Source organism: Sorex fumeus, unplaced genomic scaffold (genome assembly GCF_029834395.1).
Source record: "Sorex fumeus unplaced genomic scaffold, SorFum_2.1 ptg000008l, whole genome shotgun sequence".
Classification (NCBI taxonomy): domain Eukaryota; kingdom Metazoa; phylum Chordata; class Mammalia; order Eulipotyphla; family Soricidae; genus Sorex; species Sorex fumeus.
In genome coordinates this window covers 73,357,038-73,374,694 of record NW_026606065.1, presented here as the reverse complement: position 1 = coordinate 73,374,694, position 17,657 = coordinate 73,357,038, and the positions used below count along the sequence as shown (strand labels likewise).

General features: G+C 37.4%; 1 non-coding gene and 1 pseudogene across 1 annotated transcript; both read left to right on the top strand.

The window, feature by feature from the left end:
* Positions 1 to 17,657, top strand: part of LOC130018228 (protocadherin-8-like) — a 55,674-nt pseudogene that overhangs the window by 21,367 nt on the left and 16,650 nt on the right.
* LOC130019509 (small nucleolar RNA SNORA16B/SNORA16A family) lies at positions 7,060 to 7,189 on the top strand. The gene has a single exon (XR_008791831.1). It is a non-coding gene; the product is annotated as a small nucleolar RNA SNORA16B/SNORA16A family (small nucleolar RNA).

Below are 17,657 nucleotides of genomic sequence, written 5' to 3'. Positions count from 1 at the left end.
TTCTGACATCTCATTCTCATGGTTGGTTGAGCCGCAGAAACTTGCCCACTCCTCTGTCACCATGGGAATAGAACCAAATGCAGAGAGAGTTCAACCGGTATCCTTTGGATTTGGAACCAAAGTTGGGTCCTGAGTCCAGCTTGGAAAATCCTAAATTCAGGAGAGGCCATGTCATTGAATTTCAGACCAATGAAATAGGGAAACAGAGAGACATTTAAATTTTAGAAAAGGTAGGTGACAGCTTTTTATTTATGGATCAATTGAACACTCTAGTAAGATCCAAGTTAAGTTAACAGAATCTTGAAAGTACTCTGCTGATGAGGTTTGCTTGCCAAATAAGGTGATCTCAATAAAAAATCTTAGTGTAATATACTACTGGAAGAGGGAGGTGATTTGGTTTAGAAATACTTTTGGACGGAACTGGAGCGACAGTACAGCAGTTACGGTGTTTTCCTTGCACGCAGCAGATGCAACTGACCCAGGCTCAATCCTTGGCATCTCATATGGTCCCTCGAGTGCTTCCAGGAGTAATTTCTGAGTACAGAGACAGGAGTACTACCCGAGCATTCCCAAATGTGATAGCTCACCACCTCACCCCCCAAAAAAGAAACGCTTTTGGAGATTTGTATGTTTGTGTGTAAGGGAGAGATAGACAGAGACAGACACACAGGGAGACACAGAGAAAGAGACAAAGAATTGAGAGACAGAAAAAGAGAGAGAGAGAGAGACAGACAGACAGACAGACGGACAAACAGAAATTTAGGGCTCACCTTTTCCCTTAACTCATTCTTAGCCTTCATTTGAAGAGGGAAAAACAGCTAAATGGCTATCAATGGGTTAGGTAAAAATAATAAGAAAGACCTAGATAAAAACTGAAAAAGTACAAAAATATACATTACTGAAATTATCAGGAAACCCATTGTGCTCAGTGCTATTGATGCCCTCCTAGATCTCCTTTTCACCGAATGCATAAATCTGCCAGCTGCTGTGAATGGTGGCTGCTAATAGCTCACAGCTGCTCTGTGCTGCTGAGACTTGCCCTTGGCCAAACAGGAGCCACTTTATCCTGAGCAATGAATCTCTTCATTGCTAAATCTAAGACATCTAGGATTTTATAGGAATGGTCAAATTTTCTGTTGCCGCAGGATTTAATGTTAAAAATACTAGAAAATAATTTTGGAGGGGTATCAATTCTTGGCAATGGTGAATTGTTAAAAAGATTAGGCTGGTAAGATAGTACATATAGCAGGTAGAGTGCTTGTTTTGCACATGGCCAACTGTGTTTGATACCCAGCACCCCTAGTACTCCTGAACACAAAGTCAGGAGTAAGTCCTGAGCACCGCTGGGTTTGGCCACCCCAAAATAATTAAAGACAAAATATATTGTATGAAAAGTGTATTTAAAGCATTAGAGAGATACCAAAGCAACTACAACCTGAAGAGCCAAAATCTTGGAGAGAAATTTGAAATTTTGATATGATTTTCCCTATAATGCATTTGCAAGTCCCAAAGAAGCTTCACAGAGGATGAGAAATAGGGTAGAAATTAACATCTGAAAGGTTGAGAAACCAAATAAAGCTTTTCGTGGTCTCATGGGATTGAAGAGGGAGAAGTTGGCATTCTCTTAGGACTTTATATTAGGCCCCTGGATGGAGGAGAGAGGGTAGCTCAGAAACAGACCTGCCTCACAGATCTGAATCCAGATTTAAATCAACTTATTTTTGATCATATGAAGAAGAACACTCTCTATCCTATCAGAAGCAAAAGTAAATTTTGTCTTGAAGAAGTTGACATCCACAGTTTGAAATTATTTCTTCAAATTTTTATATATGATATCTGGAATTCATTAACAATCACCAGGCAGTGCCAGGAAGAAGCATATGTTTCAGAAGAGCAGGAGAAAAAGCACCATAGAAACAGACTTGGAAGAGACCCAGATATTGAAATTATCTGATGTAACTTTAATAAACATGATGAAAATAAAAGACAAGATGGAGAATTTGAGCATATAATAACTTTTAAGAAATACTCAAAGTCGATTCTCAAAAAATTAGAAATTGAGCTCCCATTTGGCCCAGCAATACCATTCCTGGGAACATATCCCAGAGTACAGTATAGTCGAAGTGACATCTGCACTTGTTTGTTCATTGCAGCACTCTTTACAATAGCCAGAATCTGGAAAAGACCTGAGTGTGCAAGAACAGATTAAAGAGTAACTGGTTAAAGAAATTTTGGTACGTCTACACAATGGAGTACTATGTAGCTGTTAGAAAAGATGAAGTCATGAAATTTACATTACAAGTGGTACTACATGGAAAGTATCATGTTAAGCGAAATGAATCAGAAAGAGTGGGATAGACATAGAAAGATTGCATTCATCTGGGGAAGATAAAGTAACAAAATAGGAGACCAAGATTAGTACAAGGAATTTTACTCCATAGCTTGGAGGCCAACCACACATGCTAGGGGAAAGGGGAGCTCAGATAGAGAAGGGAACACCAAATAAAGGGTGTTGGGAGGATCCTCCCAGGATGGGAGAAGCGTGTTGAAAGTAGACTATAGAAAGAACATGATTGCCACTCAATGCCTTTTTTGCAAACCACAACATCCAAAAGGAGAGAGGGAACCAAAGGGAATGCCCTGACACAGAGGCAGGGTGGGATGGGGGTTATGGGGGGTGGGAGAGATACTGGGACCTGTGGTGGTGGAAAATGGGCACTGGTGGAGGGATGCGTATTTGATCATTGTATAATTGAAACCCAAGCACAAAAATTTGTAAGTCTACAACTGTACCTCATGGTGTTTCACTAATAAAAATTAAATTAAAAAATTTTAAAAAAGAATAAATAGTGTAAGACTGATACCTCTTTAATAACTACAGTATGAATTGATATAAGGAGGAAAGATTTTATCTTTCCTGTTATTTTGACTGATATAATGAATAAATGGACATAAAACATACTAGTGAGAGAATAAATAATTTTCTATGTTCTGACATCTAACAGATAATGCGACTTATGAAAATGATAAAGTATCCAGTTTTTATATATTTTTGTTTCCATATGTAATCATGCAACTGAGTCTGGAGTCATGAAAAATCCTAAATATTTGCCTCATATGGTTCATGTAACATATTTTGTGGGTCAGGAAAACTCCTACACATTTGTTTTAAAATAAAGTTTCTATGACTTATGAAAAAATGAAAGAGTCAAAGGAACTATAGATCTAGTAGAGTTAGGGCAATTACCTTGCATGTGGCTAACCCAAGTTTGATTCCTGGCACCACATATGATCCCTTGAGAAGAACCACTAGGAGTGATCCCTGATTTCTGAGCCAGGAATGAGTTCTGACTATCACTGGGTGTCTCCCCAAACCCATTATTTAGAAATACCAAATTAGTAAAATTGAAAGTGAAAAATTACTGTAGCACTGTAGCTCTGTCTTCCTGTTGTTCATGGATTTGCTCGAGCGGGCCCAGTAATGTCTCTATTGTGAGACTTGTTGTTACTGTGTTTGGCATATGGAATATGTCATGGGTAGCTTGCCAGGCTTTGCTGTGCGGGCGAGATACTCTCGGTAGTTTGCCAGGCTCACTGAGAGGGGCCGAGAAATCGAACCAGGGCCACCTGGTTCGGCTGCATGCAAGGCAAGCGCCCTACCCACTGTTTAATAGTAGATAAAAATTTCCTGAGCAAAATAGTGAACAGGAAGATAGGCTATAAGAAAACCTCAACATTGGGCTGGAGAGATAGTACAGCTGATAAGGCATTTGCCTTGCACTCGGCCAACATGGGTTCGATTCCCAGCATCCCTTATGGTCCCCTGAGCACAGCCACGAGTAATTCCTGAGTGCAAAGCTGGTAATGACCCCTGTGCATTGCCGGTGTGATCTGGGAAGAAAAAAAAAGAAAGAAAAACTCAACATAAGACAAATATAAGGCCTAGTGAACACTTTGACCATATTTTTTACTTAGGGGCTCATTTAGAACCTCTGAATGAAAGGAGGAAGAGATTGCAACAGAAGTCCCATTGTGGGCTTCATGACCAAGCATTCTACAAAAATTTAAAAGGAAGTTAGAGTCAAGGAACACTAAAATCCCTGCTGTGACTGATTTCTCAACATTGGCAATTTTGGCAGACCTACTCTGGAAGGCAGAGCCCCCTTTCACACTAAATACTGGACCAGAAGCCTCGGGCTACCAATCCTGCCTTGCAGCTCAGACTCAGAGAGGGGGGTTTGCAGCTGTGTGAGTTGCATTCAACATGGAAAGTGCCTGAGGTCTCTAAGCCACCAGAAAACTCTTTTCCAGAGTAGAGAAGGAGCCACCACCTGGCTACCTAAGGTCAGGATGAAAGTTTCAGAAGGGAAAGCCTCTCCCTAACCTTTCTCACTCAACTTCAGTGATAAACCTCCATGGCTCACAGTTCCTCAGGATACACAAACTTGTCCTGTAGCTCAGTCCTTGCTGTGGTAGAACAGGCAGGGCTTTGAAACAGACCAGCCTCAGAAAGAACCCTCTTCTTTTACTAGAAATCCAGGCAAAATCTCCAGAGTAAGCACTCACAGCAGCAGAGACCCAGCTGGGCTTAGAAGAATGACTTGGAACCACAATTCTTGAGCTGAGAGTTAGGTCTGGTTATCAGAGGAGAGGGAATTGTGAGAGCTTTCATTCCCAAGCTGTCTCTGCCATCCATGGCAGTGATTGAAGAACACCCAAACAGACTTACCCCTCTTTTCCCAATCATCTGAAGATCTGAGAAACAAACTCTTCAAACCAAGAGCCCTAAGTATTTATTCTTACTGGAAAAACATAGCAAATGCCAAAAAAGGTTAAATGTTGTAACAGTGAATGAGAAAGAAAATGCCTCACAATCAATCATAATGACATAGAAATGGGGAGCCGAACAGACAATAAATTTTAAAATTACCATTGCGAAGAACATTAATGAGATACATTAAGTGACCTAATACAGATGAAACATAAATGAAATAAAAGAACTACAGGGGCAGAGAGAGGTCACCACCAGAGCTGGGGTATAATTCCCAGACACTGGCTATGGAAAAAATTGAAAGCCTCCATGAAAATAGTAACAAACAGGCTCAACTTTTCAAGGTGAAGAATAGATAAAATTGAAGATAAAATTCCAGTAGTGACTCAAACGGAAGACCAGAGAGAAAAGAGATTTAGGGAAATTGAAGGTACCCTCAAGAGCTATCAGACCACATGGAAAGAAAACACAAGAAAATGGGTACAAAAGAAGATAAAGAGAGGAGGAACAAATACTCACAGATTAATAAATGAGAACTACCAAACCTAAGGTAAATACTAGTTATAAAAATCATAAAAGAAACTGATGGAACCTATCCTAAATGCAAAAAGACCTACACCAAAACATAGTGTTGTGAATTTATCAAAAGTCACTAGAAAAGAAAATGTTAAAGACAGTTGGCCAAAAAATATGTAACATACAAAGGCACCCTGATTAGACGTTCATAATATTTCTCAAAAGTGCTACAGGAAAGAGTAGGATGATACACTAAAATTCTAAAATATTAAAACCTTGAAATCAAGAATATTTCACCCTGGAAATTACCATTAAAATATAATGGAGAAAACAATTTTATTAAAAATTAAAATAAACAATTTGCTGCCCTCACATGTGTTACAGGAAATGTTTAAAGTTCATAGAAAGAAAAATAGAATCTCACATATATGGTGATAAATTGTTTTTCACAAGAAGAAATATAAAAATTCATAAATGAAGAACAGTACATCCAAAGGGAAGAATAGAATAGATTTTATTTAGTCAAAAATCAATGAGTCAGTACACACACACACACACACACACACACACACACACACACAATTTAGAAACATTGATTCAAACCTCAAGCAAGCACAAAACAAAAACCAAAAATCTGACAGTCAAAGAAAAAAAGGGAAAAGATGAGATAATCACTAGAGAAAACTACTCAAGTGAAAAGACAGAAACGAACAATTCATAGAAAATGTAACACTAAAAATACAAAAAAAAAAACTGGAAAATGAAAGATAGAATGACAGTTCCACATATCAACAATAACCCTAAATGTGGATGGTCTTACCTCATCAATCAAAAGACAATCTAGAAATATTTAAAAAGAAATCTGGATTCATCTATATTGTGCACATGGAAAACTCCTATAAAATATTAGAACAAACATGAATTAAAGTGAAAGGCTGGAGTATATTTAAAGCCAAAAAAAGCAGTAACTGCTATCCTGGATAAAGAAGTTGTGGTTTATGTAACTCAATGGTGTACTATTCAGCTATTAAAAAAGGTAAAGTTATGCCTTTTGAGGAACACAGATGGAGCTGGAGCATATCATGTTAAGCCAAATAAGTCAGAAAGTGTAAGTCAGTCACCGAATGGGCTCACTTTTATGTGGAGTCCAAAGAATCGAAGCAAATGCACGAGAAAATGTAAATTAGGCTCTATGAAAAACATATAATGCACCAGAGGGAAGTTGTGAGAGGGGTTGACAGAGTGGGTGGTGGGGGTCATTATGGCAGGGGTTATTATGACATGAGAACTTTGGTGGTTTGTGATGTTGTGGTGATCTCTAAGTATATCACAATATGGTGCTGCACTCTGGGATTCTTAGACGAAAGCAATGATAGATCAGAAAACTTCGGGTTTCAAAATTTAAGGCAGAAAAAATAATGCCAGACCTCTTTTTGGTAATTTTGTCATCAGCTGCCCTATGTCATAATAAATAGTAGAGTGAGCTTTTTTCTAAATGATGCATGCTTTGTAGACAGAAGCATAAAGTTACAGGGAAGAATGAAAAGCGATGCAAAGGGTAAATATATAAGTGAATCTAAAAGAGTTTTCAAAGTGTATCATAATAATATATCGTTTTATCAAGTTTAAGAACCCATAGGACAGAAGCATCATGAAGTTATATTCTCCACTGGTCCTTGTGTTATGAACTGGTGAAAGTTAAGGATACATAGTAAAAAGTATAGTAAACAAGATAATAAAAGGAAAGTGAAATAATATAAATAATTAAAACCAAGAGGCCCTATTTAAACATCAGTCACTTCCACATAGCAGCTAGACCAAAAAAGAGATGAGAGTAATATTTTCCTCGATGGTCAGCATCCTTTGATGTAACTGATCTGTTCATATTAGGAAAAGACAGTTCCTACCTACTATATCTCAACTATAGATACAGGCCCTTATTAAAATTGACATTATTTCCAGAGACCAGCAGAAATTTTCTGTTGATAGAGACTGGCACACATTTACTAGAATGAGGCTTTTGAGAAGTTGTTTGCTGAAGCTATAGGAGTGTAGAGGGGCAGCTGGAAATGTGTTGGACATTTGTTCTGTAGCAATCCAGGAACAAGTGGCATAGGCCTTAAGAAAGCCAATGCATTGGGTCATTGCTTTGAAAAGTTTCTAGCATCATGGTCCATCAAACTTTTGATTCTGAAGGTCCACCAAACCTTTGAAGACCAAATAAAAAGGACAACATCATCATTCAGGACTTGTTCTTAGTAGTGTCAGTTGAAATTTCCAGGATGATTGAAGTTAAAGTTTCTGGTGCATAGAGCTCTCAGAAGTGAGGGAGCATGCCCATTTCAAACCTAGTTGCCCCCATGTTTCTGGGATATCTGATACTGATGAATCTGAAGATACCAGGTTGTTGCTGGAACTATGTGTTAGAACAATAATATCTGTGATTAGTGAAATTGTACTCCTCTGTTTTTATGAATATGCAATCTTGGGATAGAAGCCCTATGGGAAGGGGCAAGCTTGAAAGACAGCAAGCTTCTTGGTGAAAATGACCTTTGTTTTTAGACTAATGTTGGTACCTGGTGTGTAAATGACCTATAAAAGGCCCTGGAAGCAAGCATTTAATTAAGTTATTTAATTAACTAATACAACAAAATGAGGCAAAGAATAAAAAGTGAGAGCAAAGGGAACATGGATCATGAGGAATAAAGAAAAGATGGTAAATTTAAATCTACATACAACAGTAAGTGCGTTCAAAGAAATAATAAATACTCCAATAAAAATACAAGTATTTTCAATTGGATTTTAAGGAAAATGTTAGCTTACAGTAAACAACCAAAAAATTAAGATGCAAAAAGGTTGACAGTAAAAGGATGATGGAGATTTTTCTTATTAACAATAGCCCAAATAAAGCTGTTTTACTAAACTAATAACACACCAAGAAGACATTAAGAAAGAAGAATTATTAGAATATTTCAGAATAATAAAATGCTTAATCTTCTGGGAAAGAATGCTGCTAAATATTTTATGGCTATAATAACAAATTCTTATAATTTATAAAGTGAAACTGATAGAAACAAAATCAAGGAAAAAGCAAACCCAGAGGCTGGGGAGATGATCAAAGGGTTAGAGCTCATGTTTTACATGTGGAAGTCCAGGACTTGGTTCCTGGGAGTGATCCATGAGCAATGATCAGGAAATAGCCCTTGGGTATTGCTAGGTGTGCCCACCCCCAAACCCAAACCAAAACAGAACAAAAGACAAATCCACACATTTTAAGAAATTCTAACATACCTAATATAATCTAATTTAGAATATGTTTTATATAATTTGAGTATAATATATTTTAGTTTCTTTTAGCCATTGGTTAATAAGAAGAAGAAAATAGCTAGTAAGGATATCAAGGAATTGATGCCATGTTTGACATATTTGACTCAGTTGACACCCATAAAATGTATCCAATAACTGCAGTGGAATCCCTCAAAAACCTCAACAGATTTTCAAACATCAAGATAATAGAGAGTATGTTATCCAGCCACAGTGGCATTCATCCAAACTCAATCATGAAAAATAACTAGTAAATTCACAAATGTCTAGAAGTGAAGACATAAATACATTATCAAAGAGACCATGAATCAAAGAAGTCCCCATGGAAAAAATATCACACGGCCATAACTGCTACTACCAAGAAGGTCACTAAATACATTTCATAAATTCTCTTTTAAAATCTCTTTCTTTTGCAGTTTTAAGAAATTTTGCATCTGTGATTTTTAAAAAATGCCATGATAGAATTTTCTTTAAGAATTGATCTTAGAGTTTGTTGTATTAATCTTATAGATTGAATGGTCAACTTAGTGAGACTTTTTGAGACAAAAATGAAAAATTAGAAGCACTGAATACTGTGCTCAGGGGTACAAGTGGTATTTCTATCATCCCAAAGATCTGTCAAATGTCTTTAATCCTTTTCTTTTGTTATGTAAAATGTTACCCTGGCCTGGAAAAATCTGGCAGATGTTTAGGAGCACAGCAAGGCTCTTTCCACCATTATTTAATCAAGCATACTGTGCAAAGTAATTAAGAACTCTGCTATCTGTTTCCTCAAATATGTAGGAAAGGGATATGTAAACAAAATGAGACAGATCAGATGTGTGTGCTTTCAGAATAAGGGCAAAGATTATTTTTCAATAGAAACAGTTTTTTTAACGTGTAGAGTTTCAAAAGCTTGCCACTTCTTAGGGAACATTACATTATTAAATAATAATAATAATATCTATTAGTTATGATGGAAGCTGATGTTTTTCCTGTTTCAAGCTCTTTGATGAAGACAAGAGCCTTCCCATGTGAAAAAAACATGAAAGCCTTGTCACACTGGAGAGCTTAAGAAGCCCACCAGGCTAAAAGACATGCCATAGTTCAGTGACTGTGCGCAGAGGGCCTTACATTTCCTTTGCACATTATTGCAAATCAAGTGTCATAGATTAATTATAAAAGTTAAGTGTGTAGAGTTAAGGAGCTTGTTGATTCCTCTCACAGCCCTCCCAGTGCTTTAACTTCCAAGGCAAACCAAGGCTATCAGCAGCCGAACACTTGCTCCTATTGGAAATGCAAAATTCTACCTTAAAGTGAGGATGAAGGGGCTGTGTTGGTAATATTGTGCTCATAAAACAAACCTCATTCTTTCCCAAGTAATTGGCTTCCTGCTGACAGGAGCTCTAAAGAGATGTCTGACAAGAGTGTGAATTGGTGTGTTAGTACCTTTCATATGTATCTCTCCCCATGCCCTGCTCATATTTCTTCCTGTTAGTACACCTTTCACTTGGTAAAGATGAATTTGGATTTTTAACGTCATCTTGTATAGATTTCACAGTGATTTGTAGCTGAATAGACTTCTTGTGGATTTGTAACTAGAAAACTCATGTTAGGTACTAGGTCACAGGAACTTCTAATGTCCTGGAAGTCTGAGTAGCCCCAAACTGCCCGAGGCAGTTGCGATATTCCATTTCTGGTGTTCCTTTGTTTGCTCTGAAAGAGTCTTTCGGTTTCATAAGTAGTGGAAGATACTTTTATTTTCAGTGTAATTTGTCTATGCTGTTACAGAAAACAATTTGATTATTCTTTCAGATGGTTTACACCTTTTTTTGGAGGGGAAGTTATGGGGAAACTCGAAAGCATAGATCAGGGAACCTGGAGCTCTCTCCCTGTGTTTCTTGACCAACTTGGACCATGGTTCAAGGTGAGGACCTAATGAGGATGCCTGGTAATAATTGGGGGCTCATGCAGTGCTAAAGATCAAACCAGGGTTGGGTGCATGCAAGGCATGTACCTTCACTGCTACACTTTCTCTCCAGCCCAGATCTTCTTTAAGGATAGACTTTGGTAGCAAAACACAGTTGATCCTAAAGTGCTGAGACTGCAGTAGTTCTAAGTATCTACCTGCTTACCTCTTAGCAGGTAAATATATGAGATTAAAATCACTTTTGAGGATCATTCCCATGGGCAAGCAGCATTGGTGTTGCTGGAACTCCTTAGTTTCAGAGTTGACTCAAAGAGTGGAGGCTTCAGAATGCTTTTGCTTAAATAATGTGTGATAAAATTCAGAAATGAATCTCTGCATCTATACTTCAAATACCACTCATTATGCATTCCCTCCATGAGCTGGAATTAGTGTATGAAATTCTTTCTCTCTGAAATGAGAGAATTCCAGATGTATGTACTTTGCATCCTCTTCATTAATTAGAAAGTTCTACATTTAAAACATGTGACTATAATACATATATTTTAAATGTTTTTATTTTTAAAATGTTTCCATTGGCTGGGACCCCCACATTATAGGGTTGTCAGGATCTACGAGGCATATCCACGACACAAAGATTAAGCTCAGAACCTCACACTTTGCCTTGGTACCTTCTAAGTCACTGAACCATTTTCCTCACTAGGGATCCCTAAGAGCAGAACTACTAGGGTTGTCTCAGCATTTATGTATGTATAGTGTGAACATGGGGTAAAGTAGGATGCTCAGATTTAGAACTCATGCCCTTGCACTTTCAGGGAAAGCACTTTAAGCAAACATTAGACATCAAACAGTCCCCTGAAATGCATATTGAAGTTCATAAAAGCAGGATTGTATCACATGAAAAGCAGAGTTGGGATAGTACTGAATAAGAACACATGGGTATAATAATGGCAACACCTGGATTCTAAATCTCAGTTCCCCATTTACTTGTTATGGGACCTACTTAAAGCAAGCCACTTGATATTTCTGGATCTGTTTCCTCAAGTGTAATGGAAGGATTAAAATGAATGTTAAGAGACCTGTGAGTTTTAAAATTATGCCTAGATAACTTATCAGACTTGAATTTGTATTTTGTAAAGAACGAACATGTATGGACAGGGTTAATAAAATGCACATTTGCCAGTCTTATGGCACACTACTCCTCCATTAAAATGGAGACTTGATAGAAACAACCAATGGTGTTACCTGTACCTGTAGCTAAATGAAAACTGTACTTAAAGGGATTGGAGCCCTGGCTATGTGTGTCAAATTGCTAAGGTGGAATAAACCTTAGGAATCAGCAGTCCATCTTTCTGATTTTATAGGTTATTGTATCCTCTGATAGAAAAAGCACATTGTGTTACGGAAGAATTGCTCTAGAAAGATGACACAAATGCACACGGGCTTAGGGGTATGATTAGATATTATAATAAATGTTGTAGAGTATTACAGTAATGGCACTGATGAATCATACTTTCTATATCCATACCCTCTATTAGTCCTCTACCACACGACTCTGGGATTGACTGTGTGACTTGCTTGGCAATAGGGCATTAGCAAATATGACCTAAGCAGAGATTTAATAAGGGCTTGTTCATCAGGGCTGCTACAGCTCTTGCTGTTCTTGGGAACACAGCCATTATGTGAAGAAGTCTTCAGCTTGCTTGCCACACTAAAACCCAGTTGATACCAGTACCAGTCATTTGATTTGTGGATACAGCATAGACTAACCAGCTCGACAGGTGACTATAGGAATAATTGATCCCAGGCAAAAACTGAAAAGGAACCAGCTATCTGAACTCATCCCACACGACTGATGAACATAATGAGAGCAAATAAAATTAAGGTTGCTTAAGCCACTGAGTTTGGATAGTTTAATCACAAATCACAATCACAAATCATCCTGTTATTCGTCAATTGCCTCGAGCAGGCCCCAGTAACGTCTCTTTCATCCTAGCCCTGAGATTATATTCAAGGCTCTTTAGGAGAATGAGACCCATCATTGTTACTGGTATTTGGCATATTGGGTACGCCATGGGGAGTTTGCCAGACTCTGCCGTGTGGGCAGGCTAGAGTTTAATATGCAGCAAAATATACTTGACACAAGAAAAGAATCTCCAAGATAGGGAGAGAGGAGGGAAGTTGTAGGAGGAATTGATGGGTTATAAGAAAGTGGAGATCTTCATTATTTTCTTCCTAAATGTTGGGGGTTAAAGATCTGTGTCTAGCACCTATGTACAGATCCTTATTTTCTAGAAACTCCTTCACACTTGTCTCTCAGGTCAAGCATAACCGATTTCAGGAAAAAAACAAGCTTAATTTAGCACACTGGTGGATTACTCTAGTATGCTTCCCTTAATTATAATTTTTCCCTTTTCGATTGCCATAAAGATCAGTTGATTTTGACTTTTAAAATTGATTTAGTAGATGGCCATTGGTAACAAATTTTATATAATATTGTGAATATGAAAGAGTTTTGGGGAAAGAAGTGAAAAGATTTTAAAATGGCCAAAAACAATGATACTTTCCAATTGCCTATATTCTATATGCAACCATCTTATTTTAAACTCTAGTTTGAGAAAATTCAAAGATCAATTTTTTATGGTCACACCTGGCAATGCACAAGGGTTACTCCTGACTCTGCACTCAGGAATTACTCCTGGCGGTGCTCAGGGGACCATATGGGATGTTGGGAATCGAACCCAGGTCAGCTACATGCAAGGTAAATGCCCTACCCACTGTGCTATTGCTCCAGCTCCTTAATAATTAAATTTAATGTTTCTGATATATTCCTCTGGCAGCACAAGTCAGAGTTTATATAAAACAAAACTGAGTACTTTTGCATTTTGTTATAAATTAATTTAAAACTGAACAGTATATGAGGCAATTATTTTTAGGTTTGAACAAGAGGCACAATCTCTGAGAGAAAGATATTTTTCCCATTTTCACTTGCTCTTCACCCAGATTCTAACTTGGTACAGGATGATGGGGACCCTACAGAGTATGGTTGTCTAGTAGTTAGCGAAGGAGAGAGATAAAGATTTGGGGCTTTTGGGGTGGATAAAATCTGCCCTATGGGAGCATTAGACACACTCTAAATGAATGTTTCTGGGTGATGAGAGAGGGAGTAATACAGACATAACACATAGGACTTCTCATGAATGCTTAATTGAGGACAGAAATACCTCTATGTGTGTGGTAAAAAAAATCACATAATGCTTATTACTATAGAACTAACAGTAAAGCAGAGATAATGAATGGTTTAAAATTGTTTAAGGATCTTGGAATTATAATCCAGCCCAAGGAGACATTCATCTGAGACCCATGAAATGTCATATCTTAGAAGAAAGGATCGTGTCTTGTACTAAAGTTGACTCTAGACCACCTTTGCCAAAATTCTCAGCAAAGATAGAGTTTAGAAATAGAATGCTCTAAATTAAAGGGTATGAGAAATGAATAGAACTTTCCATAGCTTGAAACCTAGGCTAAGAAATTCAGGTTATAAGACAGTCATTGGCCTGAAAAAGACATCAAACTAGTAAAATATAAACTGTTAACCCTCATTAGTAAAGTAAAGTAAAGTAAAGGCCCCTCCCGTTGATCGTCGATTTGCTCGAGCGGGCCCAGTAACGTCTCCATTGGAGACTTTGTTGTTACTGTGTCTGGCATATCGAATACTCTCGGTAGCTTGCCGGGCTCTCCCTCATTAACATAATGTAATTTTTTTAAGAGGAAAAGGTTAGTAATTATTACAAGTATAAAATTTTATTAGGCTCGAGGCATCATGTAGGGATTGAGATACTTCATCACGGTCACGGTCCTCCCGTTGTTCATTGATTTGCTTGAGCGGGCCCAGTAACGTCTCCATCATGAAACTTGTTGTTACTGTGTTTGGCATATTGAATACGTCACAGGTAGTTTACCAGGCTCTGCCGTGCGGGCGAGAGACTCTTGGTAGCTTGCCGAGCTCTCCGAGAGGGACGGAGGAATCGAACTCGGGTTGGCCATATTGGCTGCATGCAAGGCCAACACCCTACTGCTGTGCTATCGCTCCAGCCCAGGGATTGAGATACTTGCCCTTAAAAATATTTTTTTTTCTTTTTTATTAGTGAAACACCATGAGGTACAGTTGTAGATTTACAAATTTTTGTGCTTGGATCTCGGTCATACCACGATCAAATACCCATCCCTCCACCAGTGCCCATTTTCCACCACCAGGATAATATCCCTCCCCCCATCCTCCCATCCCCCCATCCCCCCCTGCCACTGTGGCAGGGCATTCCCCCCTGTTCTCTCTCTCCTCCTGGGCGCTGTGATCAGCCAAAGAGGCATTGAGTGGCGAACATGTTCAGTCCAGTCTACTTTCAACCTGCATCTACATAATGTAAATTTTTTTAACCAAATCAAATCCACCTTGATGCTGTGGTGTTGAGCCTAGGAATCTAAAGCTTGTTTAACATTTGAAAAGTGATACATGAAATTCACACACACACGAGGAGAAAGTTCAATACCCATGTATGATAAAATCTCTCAGAAAATTAGAAATAGAAGAGTTTTTATTGATACTTTGATAGTGAGTGTATTATATATACCTATTGCAATTTTTATATTCATTTGACATCCTCTAAGACTTAACACATGCCAAGGATATATGTTCTCACCACTTCTGTTCAATATAGTAGTTGAGAGTCTAGTCAATGAAATGGAGAAAGTAGAACAAAGGGATAAACATTGAGAGGGAAGATGTAAGACTGTTTTTATTCACACAAAAAGAAAACATGGAAAAAGATGATTACATAAAAAACCAAACTGGAATGAATAAATATACTAAAGTCGCAGTATATATCAAAGTTTAAAAAATCAATTTGTTTTGGGGCCATACCCGACAGAGCTCAGCATTTACTCTTGGCTCTGTGCTCAGGGATCCTTCTTGGTAGTGCTTGAGAAGTCATATGCAGTGTCAAGGATTAAATCGACATGCAAGGCAGGGTCCTAATACTTGTGCTATCTCTCTGGCCCTCAACTCTTTTTTTTATGAACATCAAACAACTATAAAATAAATATTAATAAGCATTTAAAATATCTAGGAATAAGACCAAAAGAACAAGGATGTATTTAAATACACACGGCAGAGTCTGGCAAACTCCCTGTGGCGTACCCAATATGCCAAATACCAGTAACAATGATGGGTCTCATTCTCCTAAAGAGCCTTGAATAAAGTCTCAGGGCTAGGATGAAGGAGACGTTACTGGGGCCTGCTCGAGGCAATCGATGAAATAAATGTAAGAAAAGATATAAATGATATCTGTACTAAAAATTAACATTCCTGAGAGAAATGTAAAATTTGTAAATAAAGAGATATGCCATGATTATGTGTTGGCAAACAGTACTGTTAAGATGTTCATTTCCCTCAAACTGAAATACATATTCAGTGAAGTCTGAACCAAAATTATGTAAGTCTTGTAGAAATGGGAAGCTTATTTTAACATGATGCAGAAATGTAAATAAACATAGAATAGTAAATATACATTTTTGAAAAATAAAAATAAAGAAAAAGAAAAATCACCTTCTCTAAATGCAACAGTAGAAAGACAAATTGAATTGTCAGAAGAGTAGATAGTGCATCAAGAACAACAAAATCATATTTTTATTTAAAAATATTTTATTTTAGTTACCATAATTAAAAATATTGTTTATAACAAAATGTCATGTACACAGTATCCCAATCCCACCAGAGTGTCTTCTTCCTTCTTTCATTGTACCCCCCTGGTAAAAACACTGCCCCTCACCCACCTCCTCCTCCTACCGTCTCCTTACCAAGATATGCTTCATTTTGTAGACCAGTTCTCAAGTTTGCTGCCTTTAGCCATTTTATTTCCTTATTATGCTTCTTTATATCACAGATGATGGCAACTGATTTTGTTCTTATAGCCAGGTAATGTTTCATTGTGTGTGTGTGTGTGTGTGTGTGTGTGTTTGTGTGTGTGTGCGCGCGCGTATAGTTTCTTTATCCATTCACTTTTTTTCTTGGACACTTGGGTTGTTTCCAGATTCATACTATTGTGATTAGTGCCTCTGGGGTAGATATCTAGAATTGGAATTGCTGGATCATATGAAATCTCAATTTTTAGCTTTTATTTAGCAGTGTCCATGTTGTTTTCCAAAAAGTTTGAGTAAGTAGACATTCCCATCCCGAACCCTCCTACCCCCACCCTGTCACACAAACACACATCCTCACCAATACTTGCTTTTGCTATTTTTGATGTGCGTCAATATCTCTGATGTGGTATTTCTGACTGTTGTTTCTATTTGCATTTCCCTGATGACAAGTGATTCAGAGCATTTTTCCATATACTTATTGGCTAACAGTATGCCTTATTTGAGGAATCTTCTGTTTATTTCTTCTGTCCAGTTTTTGATGGGATTGGTTGTTTTCCTAAATTTTGCAAGTGCTTTCTTTGACCTTCAATATTAACCCATAGTCAGATGAGTAGTGGGCAAATATTCTCTCCCAGTCTGTGGGGTATATTTTAATTCTAGTCATAGTTTTTTTTTGTGGTGAAAATGCTTCTTAGTTTAATGTAGTCTCATTTGTTTATGTTTGATTCTTTTTGCTTAGCAAATGACACTGAATCATTGAAGATATCTCTAGATTTATTGTCATTAAAGGTTCTTCCTGTTTTTCTCAATATAATGAATGGATTCTGGTCTCATGTTGAAGTCTTTAATCCATTTTGAATAGAGTTTTAGGGAATTCAGAAGTGTGGGTCTCCATCCTTAAGTGATCAATTCATTTAAGAAAATGTAATTTAATTGATTATAATTAAAGAAAGGGCTAGTCCTCTTTTGTACCGGACAACTGGATATAAATATGGGATAAACTTCAGCTCTCTACTCTATACCATAAGGGAGATTAATTAAAAAATTCATAGACCTAAATGTCAGAGCTGAAAACAAAACACTTTTAGAAGATAAGGTATAAAAATGATTTTAGGATAGGAAAATATTTTCTAAGTAGGACACAAAAACCAGTAATCATCAAATTTAAAAATGATAATTTGAACTTCATCAAAATAAAAAAGTCTAAAATCTTCCTCAAAA